Consider the following 17,489-nt stretch of genomic DNA (forward strand, 5'->3'; position numbering starts at 1 on the left):
CTGGATTCCCCTTGGACTGTGAATTACAAGCAATTGTGATCTGTCAGGTAGGTGATGGGAATTGAACCTGGGTCCTCTGCAAGAACAAGAACTCTTTACTGAACTAACTCTCCAAGCCAAACAGTATTAAGAAAACCAAACTAATCAAAATTATAGACTAAGTCTCTCAAACAGAAACACAAAATTTTCCTAAGAGATATTCCAGTGATACACAAAAGGAATAACATATCACAGATAAGTGAGAATCATTTCAGTAATAAAAATTAAATATTAAATTATTACCCTATCTAAGTCACCATACTAAAAGCTCAAAATGAAAACCTATGATATAAATTCATGCAAAAACTTCATTTCACAAACACAATATCTATCATAATGAAAATGCTCAGCACCCTGGGAATAAAAGGAATTTCTTCTTCAAGAGCATCTGTAAACAAACCAAGCCCCAAACTCAGTCAGTATCACACTGTATTGTAAAAGACTGCCTTCACCCTACTGAGAAAGAGAGTAGTTTGTTTGGAAAACAAACAAACAAACAAAAATAAATAAATAAAAAGTAAATCCTTGGATATACAACTAAAAAAACAGGTATAGGAACTGCATGTTGATAAGTCCATACTGATGAGGCAGGCAGGCACACTTTAATTCTGTTATTTGAGAGGCTGAGAAAGAAAGATTATGGGTTCATAGACAGACTGAGAAACATGAAAAGACCTGTCTTAGTACATGTGTGTTTACGTACACACACACACACACACACACACACACACACACACACACACACACACACTACTAAAATACTAATAAAAGTTTAACAACCTAAATAAATGGAAAAACATACTATGTTCTTCAATCAGAAGACTCAACAAAGATGTCAGTTTTCCTCAAAATGATTCATAGATGTAACAGAATCCCAATGAAATTCCCCGTTTTTATTAAACAATACATCACAGGCATTTTTCCATGTGAACAAATATTCTCCTATAACATCATTTTAATAGTTCTATACTCTTTAATTTGCCAGATATATTCTAGAATTATTATTCACCAGCATGTTTAAAGTGTTTCCAATATTTCTCTGCTACAAACAGGGCTAAGTACCTATTCTAATTTAATCTTTGCACATATCTTTCTTATCTCAAGATTAATTGTTGGAAGTACAACTTTTGATTTAAAGGATATATATGTTATATATGGATAATGAATATGTACTCCTAGTTTTTCAATATACATTGTCAAAACAGTGCCTAGAAAAAAATTATCTTTGAATTTTGACTTAGATCTAAATTTCCTCTGGAAAGCTTTCTCAGATTAGCCCTTTCTCACTGTTCAATCTGTACAGCTATTTGGCCTCATTAAATTATTTTATATTTATGGACTATATAGGCACTTACTGCTTTAATAAAATATTATGCCTGTAAGTGATATACTAACTATGTCTTTGAGGAAATATTAAAGAGGAAAAAATACAGAGTAATAAACCGACACGACATGAAAGGCTAAGGTAATAGAGACAAGTGGGTAATTAGAGTTCCTATGAAAGCAGCCTATGCCAGTGCTCTTAGTGTGTCCATTAAAAAGCAGTAATTGCAGGTAGGGACTGCATTTTCTGTATTATCTTTGGAATTAGTCACAAAGTACGTTCTCTGAAGACTCTTCTCAAATTCTGAAAATCACATCTCACTTATAAAGCATGAAATTTCAGGCAATCACCTTCTGGTGAACAAAGGGTCTAACAGTCATTTAGGACCATCTATTGAGCCTTGTTCCCTTGAGACAGGAAATCATATATATTAATTAAGAATTAACCAAATTGTACATTTCTGCATTTGAAACACCCCAAAATAATTAGCTAGTATCAGTCATGTCCAACATTGTGAAGATATTTCAATGAAGAAAAACTAATTAGCTCTGTTAATGATGAAACTCACAGGACAGAAAAGTAGTGGGCACCGTGACTGTGCTGCTATTTGATTTCAGAATTACCTGCTAATATCACTGCACAAATTTTATTTCTATGCCTCAAGTATACAATTTTAAAATATACAATCCATGTATTTCTAGACCCCGGCAAACATTAAGCAAATGTAATAAAGCAGGAGCATATTTTACATAAGCATATGTGTCAAACTAAATTTAGGCTAAGAGAGAATAAACACAATCCATATCTGATTTATATTTGACAAATACACAGATATAAAACCCTGCTTTGAATGCCTACATGCTGTTTCCATGGCAACTGCATAAACATTTTTCTCACAACACACAGTCATCTTCATTCTATACATCCCATTATTCTCCCCTCCCCCAAACCTGCCCCATTGTCAAGGGAAAAGCCTGATAATTCCCCAGGAAAAATCAATCAATAGTTTTCTTAATCAGTCGCATTCGAAGAGTAGGTGTCACAGTCCTTTTTATGGAAAAGCAGTTTCCACCAACTCTCTAGCTATGTAATAGAAGATGGGGAGAATACTTGCTTTAGGAAAAGGGTGAGTACACATTACAATGAATAACTTTGGAGAGATTTGAGAGTGTACACTGGAAATTCATAGAAGGCTGACCCAAGTGATCACATACAACTCCTATTTCTGTTTTCCATGAGTACATTGTACAATGGAAGCTCTGCTCTGGGGGAAACATCTTTCTTGCAACAGAGTTTTGGTGGTCACAAAAGAAGTTCTTTTGCTAATTTCCTAATCTGATGTAATTTATATAGAATGGCAAGAAAAAGTGTACTGATTTTAAACCGTAACAAAGGAAGAAGAGAGAGGACCACATTGACTCCTTTCACCTTGTTCTCTTGAATTCGAGGAAATTTCAAAGGCAGTAGCAGCAAATGAGAGATGCCACAGTGGATTTTGGCCCTCAAATTAAGGATTTCTTAAAATCCTTCAAGGGATAGTGATCAATTAACATTCTTAAGTGCCCAGATATCTCTAGCTGTTAGTCCTCTCTGGCAGGCAGAGCTTAAAGAAGAGGGTGGGGGGCGAACCTAAGGAAACCTACTAAGGATTTGTTGGTACTTGCTGTTCCCTCCTCTGACCATTCCTGACACTAAGAGAACACTTACCTCCATTTTGTTATTGTATGTACGATTTCCTCATATAGGCTACACATGCCTAGCCCATCTAATATAGTGCTCTTTGGACACTGGGATGTTTAATAAATGTTGGTACATTTTCAGTGTATGATGCTCCAGTCAGAAGACTTAACTGTGTTGCAATACATCCTCTATCATTTTAAAACTCTTTTCATCTTGCAGTCCCCATCCCCCAACTTCTACAAAGCTCTATTTCCCACCAACTCATTTATACGCAAGGCCTATAACAAAGTATGAACCAAGGGGCCAAATTTGGTTTAACTTTTAAGTGAATGGCTGTTAAAGACTGGCCTTTGTTTCAATGGGTTATATCTGCATTTTTGTTAAAAACATGTTCTCTTCCTTTCCTTCCCTACTTCTCTGTATTTCTAAATGGTTTATTCTATCCACAGATTTAGAGGGCTTTTTTTTTTAAATTTTTTATTTTTTATTTTTTCCAAGACAGGGTTTCTCTGTGGCTTTGGAGGCTGTCCTGGAACTAGCTCTTGTAGACCAGGCTGGTCTCGAACTCACAGAGATCCACCTGCCTCTACCTCCTGAGTGCTGGGATTAAAGGCGTGTGCCACAAACGCCCGGCTGATTTAGAGGGCTTTTAAACAATAATAAATGGATTCCTTTAGTTTCCTAGCTGTTCTTGAATCATCTAGTGTGAACTCTCCAATTTTGTCCCAATCAATTTGTTAAATTGTTCTTAGTTTCTCTTTCCAAATAAATTTTGGTGTGTGTGTGTGTGTGTGTGTGTGTGTGTGTGTGTGTGTGTGTGTGTGTGTGTGTGTGTGTGTGTGTGTGTGTGTGTCTGTCTGTCTGTCTGTCTGTCTGTCTGTCTGTCTGTCTGTCTGTATTTAAGACAGGGTCTCACAGCTCCAGCTGGCCTCAGATTCATTATGTAGCTAAGGGTGGCTTTGAATATTCCCGATTCTCTTGCCTCCCCTTCCCAAATGTTTGGAATATAGGCAAGTGCCACCATGTTCATCTCTCCAAAATTAGAATCAGCTTAAACAAGATAAATTCTGTGGCACAGGCCTAGCGACTAGGTAAGATGAGGCAAGCGGGACAGACAGTTCAAGGCATCCTGGCTCGAAATAAAAGATGAAAAGAGAGCTGGAGTGTAGCTTAGTGCGAGAGTGCTTGCCTAGGATACTCACAGGCCTTAGGCCCAAGTCACATTCCCAGTATAACATTCACCCGAGCATGCACACCATACACACACACACACACACACACACACACACACACACACACACACACACACACGCATACATGCACACATATGCACATATACAAAACACATACTCATACACCTGTGTGCACTTGTTAATAAATACAAAAAATTCTTGCTAGGATTGACTGGATTTCATTTAGTCAACAGAACAGTTGAAATCATAACAATATGACCTGTCCCAAAAGTTGAGCACAGAATATATATTCAATGTGGTCTCATTTGATTTCCTTCATGAGTGATTATAGGTTTTCAGCATAGACTCAATATCTGTTTTCAATTTATACCCAAGTATTTCATATTTCACGGCACTACTGTTTTATATATTTTCAACTTCTAAACAGCAGACAGAAATTTGATTTTCATATGATGCTGAATTGTGAGACTGAGCTATTATAATTATTGTTAGTTTTACACTTTTTTGTAGATTCTCTGGGATTTTCAGTACAGAAAATTATTTGATTTGCAAAAACCGAGACCATGGTGTTTTCTTTGGTAAGCTGGCTATGGCATCCTTGCCTTGTTTCCAACCTTAGGAAAGAAGCATGAAGACAGAGGTTCGCTTCTAAGTATGCCAGCTATAGAATATGCATATGTCCTTTACCAGGTTAAGGAAATTCTTCTAACCCTGGTTTTCTGAGACTATAGTTTTTTAAAATTACGATCTGACATGGTATCTAACTATTGTTGTTGCTGTTATTTGAGGCAGGATCTCACTCTGTATCTCAGGCTAGCTTTGAACTTGTAACAATCCCCATATCTCGGCTTTCAAAGTCTCTGGGATTATAGACATGAGACACCAAGCCCAGAAGTACCTAATTACTAAGATGCATAATCATACCAGAGTTGTTTTCTTTTAATTTGTTGAGATAGAGAATTGCATTGATTTTTTTTTTCCTGAAGAGTAAAGGAACCTGAATTCTTGGGATAAATCCCACTTAAACACAACGTAGTATCAATTTTACTTGTTGTTGGGTTAGATTTTCGAGTATTTGCTTGAGGATTTTCTGTGCCTGTGGCTTTAGTTATCTTTTTAGTCATCTATTTAACATGTTTAGTATAATACTGGTTTCATAAAGTGAGTTGGAAAGTGAGGCTGGAGAGATGGCTTGGTAGTTATCTACAATTTGTTCTTGCAGAGAACCAGGGTTCAGTTCCCAGAACATACAAGATGACTGACAGCCATTAGTAGCTTCTATTCCAGGGGATCAGTAACCCTCTACTGGCTTTTATGGGCACCAGACATGCAGGCAAAACAATTCATGTATGTAAAATACAAATTTTTAAGTTTTTTTAAAAATTGATTAAAAGGGTTTTGTCTTCTTTTGTTAGCAAAATTTGAATAAATGATAGTTCATTACATATTTTATTTATTTGGATTTCTAGCAAAAGGCACCTGGGCCTAGAATTGTCTTTAATAGGAAACTTACATCAATTGCAATTTCTTCTATACCTACAAGATTCTTCAGGGTCTATCAAGAAATGTTTCCTTTTAAGTTATTAATTTTGGGCATAATATTTTATTAATAGAATTCCTTTATTGTCCTTTCATATGTGTAGGATTTGTGCTATTTCCTCATTTATTCTTTTCCCCATTAATTGGGCCAAAGGGACAATTTATCTGTCTTTTCAAAGAATCATTTTTTTGGTTAATTTTATTACCTTGTTTTCTACTAATTTCTACTAATTTCAGTAATTTTTATTCTTCATTAATTCTTTCCTTACTTGCTCTGGGTGTAATTTATTCAGCTTTTTCTATTTTTATAACATAAACACTTAATTCTTAGTTTAAGTCCCTTTTACTTTGCTAATTAAGCACTTAATGCTTGAAATCTCACCGCTTCAGCAATATCACAATTTTGAGATGCTGAAGTTTCATTTTCATGAAATCAAAAATGTTTTATAATTTCCCTTTTGAGTTCCTCTTGGACCCATGGGTCATTTAGAAATAGGCTGCTAGGGCCGGAAAAACTGAATTGATATTGATAGAGTTTATTTAGGATTCGTGAAGCCCTAGTTTGATCACTAGCACTAAAGAAAGTAGGTGATGTGGCACATGCCTGTACTTCAAACACTCAGCAAGCAGAGGCAGGAGCATCAGAAGTTTAAAATCATCTTTGGCAAGGTAAGGCAGGGAAGTTCTAAGCCAGAATGAACTATATGAGACCTTATTTTCTACAAAGTTAAGGATTTTTCAGATATTGTGCTGTTACTAATTTACCACTGATTAACACAATCATCTGCTGGTAGACAGATACTCAGGTGGTTTCCATCTTTTGGCTCTGGTGAGTATTTCTGCTATGAACAATTGTGTAAAATGCTTGAGACTGGTTTTCAATGCTTTCAATGCATACCAAACATCAGAAGAGCCGTGTCATATGGCAATTCCACACTTACCTTTGTGATGAAACACTAATCTTTTACACAATGACCAACATTTCATATTTCTATTAGCAATACATAAGGCTCAAAGTTCTTTATGTTCTTGCCAAAGCTTATTTTTTTTTGTCTTCTTTCATCACACATCAAAAGGAATGATAACTGAAGTACCTGTTATTATAGCTATCCTCACCAGTGTGAAGTAGAATCTCACTGTGGCTGTTTTAGTTTGTCAATACCTGCCTGATAATTGGGGGAGACTGTGTAAGTGTCCAGGGGTCTTGGTGCCTTTACATTCTTGGCAGATGTACAGTGGAATACAGATGAAAAACCAAGCCAAAAAAAAAAAAAATCTATCTGGAAATACAGATACTGATGGCATTTCCTCCTTTTTGCATCAAAACAAGGGCTGTGTCTTGTTTCCCTTTTGATACAAGGTATGCAATGACCTATCAGTGTGTGCTATAGCACTTAAATGTGCTTTTTTGCTTGTTTGGTTTTGTTTTTCTGTTTTATACAGCAAACCAATAGAAGGAAACAAAGCCAGGCCTGATTCCAAGGAAAACAAGTTTCTTTAGTGATAAGCTTCTTTTCATTTTTATAACTGGCATTTTTTAGATGGTTATGTTGTGATGACCAAGTACCAGAATTGTTATTCTTTAAAAGATACAAACCAGAATTATGGGGTTTCTTTCCTCCTTTATGTAGCTCCTAATACATAGACATTTCTTCAGAATTAAAGTATTATTGGGGTTGGGAATGAAAAGACTGTCTAATTGCAAGAACTTTTGCATATATGCAATTTTTCACCATTTAAAAAGATGGAGGATGAGTTGGAGAGATGGTTTAACAATTGCAAGAGCTGTCTGTTTTCCAGAGTATCTGGGTTTGATTTGCAGCATCTACATAGTGACTTACAACCATCTTTAAGGGGACCAAATGCTCTCCTCTGCCCCTCACAGACATCAGCATGCACAAGGTGTACAAGCATGCATGCAGAGAAACCATCTCATACACATAAAATAATGAGAGAAAAAAATTAAAATGGAAAATGAATTTCCCTTTCAAACAGAAATGAAGTGGCATCTGCATTTATTGTGCTCTTCCATCACTCATATGTTTAGAGATATTCTGACTGTAATTAGCTTCAACATTTACTGCTAATTACAGTTGGCACAATGAATTAAAAGATGAAAATGTGTTCTTAACATCCACATTAATCATCTTGGTCACAACCACTGCAGGTCCTGACCTTTACCAACACTCCTTACCTGAGAGCTAGGCACTAAGTGAAGTCACTTCTAAAAAAAAAAAAGAAACTAAAAACAACAACAAATACTGTCACATCAACTGAAACCTTCAAAAACCTGTCCAGAGAAACCTGCAATTTCAGAGTCATTTTACCATGTTGTTCTCAGAGGTGAACTGTTCCCACACAGCGTGACTGCAGTCTTACTGCACAGTACTGTTCTGCACTGTCTTGCTGAGCATGCAAGCATGGAAGCGGACTTTCTACATGATACATTCATTCCTTGGTAATTTACTCTACTGCAAAGTATTTCTGATACAATTATCTCAACAGTATAGAATTTCAAAAATGTAATTAAGAGTAGATATGGATATGGTTGTTTGCCAACAAAAGTCTGAAAAAAATGCATCACAAAACTAAAGATCGAAAAAGTCACATTCTTCCAAATCACAGCAAGATTTAAGACATCAGTGACAAGAACAAAGCCATAACTATTCAAGAGCATATCTACACTACTGACTTAGGGTATATCACTGACTTTTTTCTCTATTTGCACAAAAATAAAACATTCCTTTTATGATATTCAAAGTACAAACTAGATGCAAAACATTAAAAAAAAATTCTGTAATGATATAAGAAATGTACAACTGGCCACAGGCCTGTTACTCAACATTATTGACATTTTGGTGATTATCTTTCACAAATGTCCACAATTAATATAATAATCTGTAGTTATACATACTGAGTATGTACAAGCAATTCATGAAATAAAAGAATAAGTTTCTGATAAAATAAAATAGATGCTGCAGAAAGACCAACTATACACCTTCAAGAGAGTTTTACTGATTTGCAACAACAATGCTGTTAATAGCAATATTATCTCTTTATATGCAAACTAACTATGAAAGAAACAATTCCAGTATGACGCGGTATGTCCTTCTTGTATGCTATGAATATGTGTTGCCTTTATTGGTTGATGAACAAAGCTGATTTGGCCAATGGCCAGGCAGAATAGAGCCAGATGGGAAATCGAAACAGAGTTACAGAGACAAAAACAGTGGACTCCAAAGCCACAGAGAAACCCTGTCTCAAAAAAGTGGAGGAGGAGGAGGAGGAGGAGGAAGAGGAGGAGGAGGAGGAAGATGCAGGGAGAGGCCATGTAGCAGCCAGGGAAGCAAGACATAAGGTAACAAGCTACGGAGCCTCATGGTAAAATATAGAATAGAGATAGAGATGGGTTAGTTTAATTGTGAGAGCTAGTCAGTAAAATGCCTGAGCATTGGCCTAAACAATTATAATTAATACTAGGCCTCTGAATGGTTATTCAGGAACTGGCAGGTGGGATGAAAAACCTCCATTTACACCAGTAGGTTGTGTTTAAATCTTTACAAAGCAGAATAAAGTCAAAGTAGATTAAACTTGCGGAGTTCGGGGTATAGAGTCAGGCAGACTTAGCTCTACCTTTAACTAACCATTTGATGGTGGTCAATTCAATTAAGTTCTTTGAGAGTAAGTTTTTCCATAAAAATAAAATAGAATTGGTGAGTAACACCCAGTCCAGCATGGTCAATGAGAGTTAAGGATAACACACATGTTACAGCATCAACATTTAGATTTCTCCCAAGTTCTTAGTTGACAATGTTTTGGTATTTGGAAGTGAGGCCTTTGACAGGTCAGGAGGGCAGTGTCCTGACTAACAGATTAGTGCCCTTAGACAAGAAACCCTAGAATACTCATTTGTGCCTTCTGTAAGGATACAGGGACAAGAAACCATTGACGAACCAAAACAGACACTCTCACAAGAGTCTAGTTCCCTGAGTGCCTTTATCATAGACTTTCTTGCCTTCAGAAATGGGAGAAACAATTTCTGTTGTTTAAATGTCATCTAGAGAAAGGTGTTTTCTTTAAAAATAACCCAAACAGACCAAAGCAAAGTGTGTTGGTTTGAATAAGATGTCCTCAATGTGCAGAGAGTGAAAGATTTTGGAACACTACTAAATGTGATGTCTTCATCAAATTCCTTCCCTCAGGGTTCAGGGAGCTATGCAGAAGAGGAGGCAGAAGACTGTAAGAGCCAGAGGGGATGGATGACTCCAAGGAAACAATGTCTTCCAGATATAACAGGGCTGATGCACATATAAATTCACAGACTGTGTAGGAGGAACAAGGCCTGCATAGGTTCAAGTCAGATAGGGTCCCAGTACTGAGAGGGAGAAGTGGACACAGGCTCTTATCCCTAACCAAGAAATATCTCCAATTGACATTCACTTGGAAAGGAAAAATTAGCTCACTTCAATTTAGTCTCACTGTGTATATCAGCCAAGCTTAAGAGTAAGCTCCATGCTGAGAAGCAGATAGCCAACACAAAACAAACAGTGGTATTTCTGTAGACTTTTTTTCTCCCATTATTTTCTTCAGGCATTCAACATCGAGGAAGTAGATTTAGTCATTTAACCTCATTTACTAATAGAGATAACTCAAGCAAACAAATGGTTACCACTCAAAATCAAATGACAACCAGTGAATAAAAGTTACAGTTAGGGGCTAGAGAGATGGCTCAGTTGTTAGAGCATTTGCTGTGTAAGCATGAAGAAAGATCTACATTCAAATTCAGAGTGCCCACATAAATGCTGTGCAGGTGTGGCAGCCCTCCTGTAATCCCAGGGCATGGGAGACAAACACAAGGCAAACTGGCTGGCTAGCCTTGATGAACTAGCAAGATCTGGGCTCAAGTGATAACCCCTGCCTGTGGAGGTTAATTTTAATTATCAACTAACTGACACAATGTAGAATCACCTGGGAACACAGTTTCTGGGCCAGCCTCTGGGCATATCTTTGTACATTAATTGAAGTAGAAGACCTACCCACTGTGGGGTAGCATTATTCTCTAGGCAGGGAGATCCTGAACTGGGTAAGAGCAGAGAATTCGAGATGAGCATAAGAATGTGTGTTTATTTTCTCTCTTCTGTTGTCTGTGGCTATTTCAAGTCCCTGCAATGATGAAGCTTAAAATAAACCTTTCTCCCCTAAGTTGCTTTTGCCAGGGTATTTTAATACAGCAACAGAAATGAAACAAAAGCACTGCTCAATAAGTAAGATCTGTAGAGTCCGGAGGTAGACACTGATGTCAACTGTGGGAACGTGTACACAAACACACACTTGTATGCCCAGACCACATACAAAGTTACGTTTAGGACACCATGAGAAGCTGAAAATATATTAATCTTTATAAACATGCATTCAAACAATTTTGGCCTAAGATCAAGAGTAAGAAACTGATTATTTCAAGTGTTTCCAAATGTGTTCTCACCCCGTGCTTGCTATCTAACAGTCTTTTAAATATCAAAAGAAGAAAAACTTCACAGTCTCTTCAAATATCATTTTTTTCTATTCTGGATGCTGGTTTTTTTTTTTTTAAGGTAGAAAAGGTCAATAGGAAAATAAATATAAAATTAAAATTTCAAACATGAAGGAAGAGATCTGCTATTAAGTAAGGAAACTAAAGAAAAAAAAAACTCAGAAGACAATTATGTATGAAAAGAACTACTAAATCTTTAACATTGGGCTTATTTGTTAGAAAAGGGAAACATGTTTGAATAACAGATAGTATAGGCCATATTCCTTTCAAATAATAAGCTTATGTTTCTTGTTAAGAAGTTAGAGTACAAAACCCAGTAATTCTTTGAACAAACACTAAGGACCAAAGAAGCATGACAAAGTTAAATAAACTGTGAGATAAAAAGGTTTCCTAGCTGGGCAGTGGTGGTGCATGCCTTTAATCCTAGCACTTGGGAGGCAGAGGCAGGTGGATCTCTATGTATTAAAGACCAGCCTGGTTTACAGAGCAAGCTCCAGGACAGCCAAGGCTATATGGAGAAACACTGCTTCAAAAAGACAAAACCAAAACCCAACACCTGCCACCGTGCCCCACCAAAAAAACCTAACAGTTTCTTCCAGAGTGTGGCAGTTATATGGCCAACATTCAAACTCAAAACGAAGACCTTTCAAGTGCTCTAAAACTTTTGTGGAACAACATGATAGAACTTTGGTTACCATTTAACTCTGAAGCACTTCGTTCATTCTGGTGACCAAGGTAGTTTAGCAGCGAGTGTTACATTTCTTTAAAATTTCAAAGTGATTCAAATCTTCTCCTGAATGTCCTTTCTTCCTTGCTTCTCATTCTTGTATTTTAAAGGTACCAATGTTTACTACAAGAGAAAAAATATGTAAGCTGAAGGGAAAAGTAATTTAAAATATATTGAATACATTCTTTGTCTTTGGGAGTCAGATAATTAAAAAGTAAATTCCTTATTTAGGTGGAGACAAATACAACTTCACACACTTGAGAACTTCCATCATACTTACAAACCAAGTATACCTTAAAGACCCTAAAGAAAGTTTTGAAAGTTTTAAAAGTTTTGAAAAACTTCATTTGATTGTCCTGACACTCATTTTACAAGAAACATGTTGGTATTTATTGACTGGAAAATATTTGCTCTAACTATCTCCAAATGTATATATTTAATTAGCCAGTTAGCATAAACAGGCCAAATCCCCAATATGGTTTTTGCATAACATTAATAAAAGAAAAATGACTAGATGAGAAACTGAAAGATGAATATTATTACTCTAAAATGATTCCTGGGGCTTGAGAGACAGCTTAGCAGTTAAAGGCTAAGCTTATAACCAAAATGTAAATTGATTCCTGATTATGCTTACATAGTATAAAATTAAATCCTCCAATACTTTTTAAAATTTCAAAAAGCACTTTTAAAAGGAGAGGTTTTGGAAAGTACTCTATCACATGCTATCTAAACTGAACACAGCTATCTTGGAAGGTCTCAAATTCCAAATCTGATCAGAAATCTGCTCAACAGCTTTCATTAACAATATTATTTTCCACTATACCCTAGGAGTGTCCTCTATCACATATGAAGATAGGGATTAGTCAATGAATTAAGAGGAATATATACGTAGATTTTTGAGTTCCCTGTTTTCTGGGGGATTTACAGCACCAACTCCCAGAGCTTGCACACAGTTGTACAGGAGGAACCTATAAATGTAGAATTTAAAATCTTTATTATGAAAAAATTTGAAAAAATTATAAAAAAATTATGAAAAAAATGCTGTGATCCTTTAGCACAGTTCATGTTGTGGTGACCCCACCATAAAATTATTTAGTTACTACTTCATAACAATAATTTTCTACTATTATGAATTGTAATGTAAATATTTTTAGAGACCAAAGTATGTCAAGGGGGTCGTGACACACAGATTGAGAATCACTGCTTTAAAGTATTCAGAGGTAATGGATCATAAAGTTAGTAAGTTACTCTTAAATGATCCAGGAAATAACTTATTTTTATAACTTGTTTGTGAAAGTATATTATAAAACATAAAATTATAAATAAACCCTATCAGTTCTAAAATAATTGAAGAATAAGCATTTCTATGGACAGTTATTTTCACTGTACTATTTGATGATTTATGACACATGTTAGCATATTAGATATCAGCACAAATTACGCAGCAAATTCTTTTTACTTATTCATTTTTCAACTAGCCACATAAAAATAAATTACATACTTAGGGACCCACTATGGTTGAAGACAGTATTTTAAGTAAAGACAAGAACTTTCACTATGAGGTTAAAGTTCTAAAGAAGAAGAAAAAAGGAGGAGGAGGAGGAGGAGGAGGAAGAGGAAGTCAAATTTCAGATGGTAACAAATGCTCTGAAAACATAAAATTGGGTGTTAAGTATAACTCATAAGAAGGAGGTGCATTATTGGTTTGTTTAAGGTTTTCACGATATGGCTTCATTTTGCAGTTCTAGGCCATCTTCCAAGTCCTAACAACTATCCTTCTGCCTCTTCCTCTTGAGTGCTAGAACTATAAGCATCAGCCAACACATCCTTCTGAAGATGCAATCTCTGGACAGTGCATTAAAAATAGCCTTCCAATTAATTGACATACAAGTTGGAACTGAGGAAAATGAACCAAACCTAAGTGGAAACCATTTTATAAGAACTTTGTATGCAGGACATCCATGTTACAAGATAATAATGAATTATTCTTTCAAAAGTATAACTTGAATAAACCTCATGGACATAACACCAAATAAAATAAGCCTGAGTAGCTGGGAATACAGGCACATGCCATCATGACCAGCTTCTGATATTAACCTTTGGCACTATATTCTCTCTCAAAAGTTTTACAGGTTCAAACATGTTTTATTTTACCATTTAACTTAGTAATGGGGAATAGTTTCAAGTAAAAATATCACAACTGAAATACAATGCATCAATCTACAGGGGATCCAACCTCTTACTGGAAACTTTAATCAGACAAAGCAGGGGTTGTCAAAGCCATAAGCTATGAGCCAAACCCAACTTGCCACCTGTTTATTTATAGTCGGCAAGCTGAAAATAGTTTTTATATTTTAAAACAATTGAAAAAAGCAAAAGGAGAGTATTTTGAGCATCAAAATTATATGAATTTCTTTGTCTATAAATAAGGTTTCCTAAGAACACAGCCAGCTCCTTTGTTGACGCATCATCTATGGTTGCTTTTGAACTATATAAGGAAAGGGGTAAGTAGTTATGACAGCATAGTAAGTTAAGTGCCTATGAAGCCTACCTTTATCATTAATGTTTGCCAATTCCTGATATAATCTAAGTTCAATATCTCAAACCTCTAACATCACAGGAAATATATTTTAAAATACCAATGACCTTCATTGTTTCTTTCTGTGGGTTTTTGCTTTAATTTGTCCTTCTTGTTTTGTTTTGTTTTGTTTTTTGGATAGAGTAAGAGAGTGGGAGACACAGACAGAGAAATAGAGAAAACATGAAGTTGGGTTAATAGGGAGTGGTGAGAATGTGAGAGAAGTGTGTGGGGGAAACACGATTAAAATATGTAAAAAAAAAGAAACTTTAAATAAGTAAAACTCTTGATCAAATAGCTTATTGTAGTCCTTACCCATGTCACTTTATTCATTTATATTTTATGAAAACATTAAGTACTATTTTTATATTTGTAGTTATTATCTAATAATATGAAGGCAGTTTTATATTCTCAAGGAAACTTTTTTCTTGATTTATACAATTTGTTAGGTATGATACATCAATTTTTTCTGGCCAGTTCTAATTTAAAGTTGTAATGGGTTCTTTGAGCTGAAATATAAATATTATTTTCCACAGTAGGTACAAGATTATTCATAGCAATAATGAGGAAAACATAGTTTCTTGAGAACTTTGGAATTTTGCAAAGGTGTTAAAACTCATTCTAGAATGACCTGACTTCTGCTTATGACCATGAGAGAGTAAATATGCCCGAATAACCCTCCCCCCACTGTACATGACCACCACACAGTACAGAATACAGGAAAAGACCATTTCAGACAGAGGTATGAGGACCATGAATGTGGAGAAAAAAGAGACAGTTCTCAGGTTGTTCCACTAACTACAACATGGTGAGGAAGAACCCAAAAGAGACTTGCAATCCTGCTGACTTAGGAGAACAGGCCAGTAGGCCATGCGGCTGGAGATTCTGTAGCAGAGTTCCTGTAATGGGAACCAGGTTCCCTGAGTGTCAGCTAACAGACACATAAGAAGGGTAGTGTTTCTTGGAAAGATGAGATTTCAGGGAAAATACAATAACCAGAGACTAAAAACACAAATGATTCTCGAAGGTGACACTGGGCAGAAAAATCTACAAATTCTCTCTAGTATGATGGGGAAAACCTTACTGAAGATAGAAAGCAAGCAGGAGGACCCTAAGTGGGACACATCACAGAAACAGGGCAAAAGTACCTTAGGCAGAAAGTACCATTCTGCACATGTGCGGAAGCCATCTAAGACTAGAAAGTTTAGAAAGGAACAAACTATTATGCAATTAGCAAATTGTCCTTTAGGGAAAGTCTAATGTTCTTTAAAGAAACAAAATGTAAAACTTTGGAATATAAAATTCACAGCTAGTTGTCATTTAATGAAACTACTGGATATTCTAAGAGGCAGTAAAATTGTGATTCATAACCAGAACAGTATCAATCTGGAGAGAATAAGAAATAGAGAATTAACATGCAACAGCATATAAAGGAATACTTTAATTATGTTCTTTATATAGTCCAGGATATAAATAAAAACAGGAATATGCGTGTGTAAGTGAAATGGGATTTTCAAAACAGAACTTCTAAAGATAAAATTTTTAAGATTTAAGATAATGCATGAAGTGGAAAAGCAGTAGTTTATAGTCCAAAGAAAAAAGATATTAGTGACCTTATGAACAGAGCAACAAAATTTACCTAAAAGGAAGTTCAGAGAGAAAGAAGGGGAAAATTCTTTTTTAAGGGCAGGGTGGAGAGATGGCTTAGGAAGTGAAGGCACTTGCCACCAAGCTTGATGACCTGAGTTTGATGGACAGGACTCATATGGTAGAGGATTCCATAAAGCTACTTCATGAAGTTGTCCTCTGACCTCCACAAGTATGCCAGAGCTCACACAACAAAATTCAAAAGCAAAACAAAAACTGATGCAGTAAAGAAAACATTTTCTTGAAAACCACACCTTATGAGAAGTGGTATAATATCATTTAGCTGCATACTCTACAAGAAGAGACATATTGTATCCATAGAACAAGAATTAAAATAAGTAAACAGAACAAAGAATAAACCAATGGAATCCCAAATGAAGCAAGCGAGGTGATTAAATGGAGTCTAAAAGTACAATTATTTTAAAAGAAAGATTAAAAGAGAGCAAACTAGTGAGGTGGCAGATTCAATATAAATTATAATAATATATTATCTTCCGTTTGTTCATTTTTATCAAGATAGGACTAAATGCAAGGCCTTGTACATGCTAGGCAAGAGCTCTAGGTCTACCACAGATGTATGTGCATTACCTGTGCTAAATATTCAATTTAAAAGGCATATGAATGGGTCATGGTAATACAGGAAAGAAGTTTTAGGCTTCTAGAATTTGAGTTTTAGGTTTGCCTGGGCTATAGTGCAAGACCATTTCTCAAAACAAAACAACAAAATCCACAAATAAATAAATAAGACATATGAAAAGTAAGACCCAAATTTAGATTACCACCCTCCACACCCACAAAATAAGGCAACAGGTTAAAATTAGAAAGCAAAGAAAACCCCTCAATCTTAAATTGAGAGAACCCCATTTATATCAAACAACAATAATTGTCAGAGATAAAGGGCATTTTATAGGCTACAAGTTAATTTATTTTAAAGGTGGAATAATCCTGAATATGCACGCATACAACACGAGAGGTACAAAATGAGTGAAGCAAAAGCAGTCAGAATTCATGGACATACGAGTAAAGACAGCACATTCCCCAAAGGCACAGAGAGGGAGACCTGGGCAGAGTGGAGCATCACTAAACACTTTGATCCATAGCAGCACAATGACCAGAGCATTTCTTAGAACTGAGTACCGGCTGAACAAGGAATAAGGCTGTACAAACTGAAAGAATGGAAACTACATGGAATCAAGCCAGAAACCAATAAAAGAGAGATATTGCAAAGTTCC

The 17,489-nt window shown here is 35.8% G+C and overlaps 1 protein-coding gene across 10 annotated transcripts in view; it reads right to left on the minus strand.

Moving 5' to 3' along the window:
* The window catches only part of Peak1 (pseudopodium enriched atypical kinase 1), a 210,278-nt gene that overhangs the window by 102,471 nt on the left and 90,318 nt on the right, over positions 1–17,489 (minus strand). For all 10 annotated transcript variants that reach the window (XM_027415020.2, XM_027415021.2, XM_027415016.2 and 7 more), the window contains one exon: positions 12,001–12,155. The gene's annotated coding sequence lies outside the window, so the exon portion shown is untranslated. The remainder of the gene's footprint in view (positions 1–12,000; positions 12,156–17,489) is intronic.

This window comes from Cricetulus griseus, chromosome 4 (assembly GCF_003668045.3).
Source record: "Cricetulus griseus strain 17A/GY chromosome 4, alternate assembly CriGri-PICRH-1.0, whole genome shotgun sequence".
Lineage (NCBI taxonomy): Eukaryota > Metazoa > Chordata > Mammalia > Rodentia > Cricetidae > Cricetulus > Cricetulus griseus.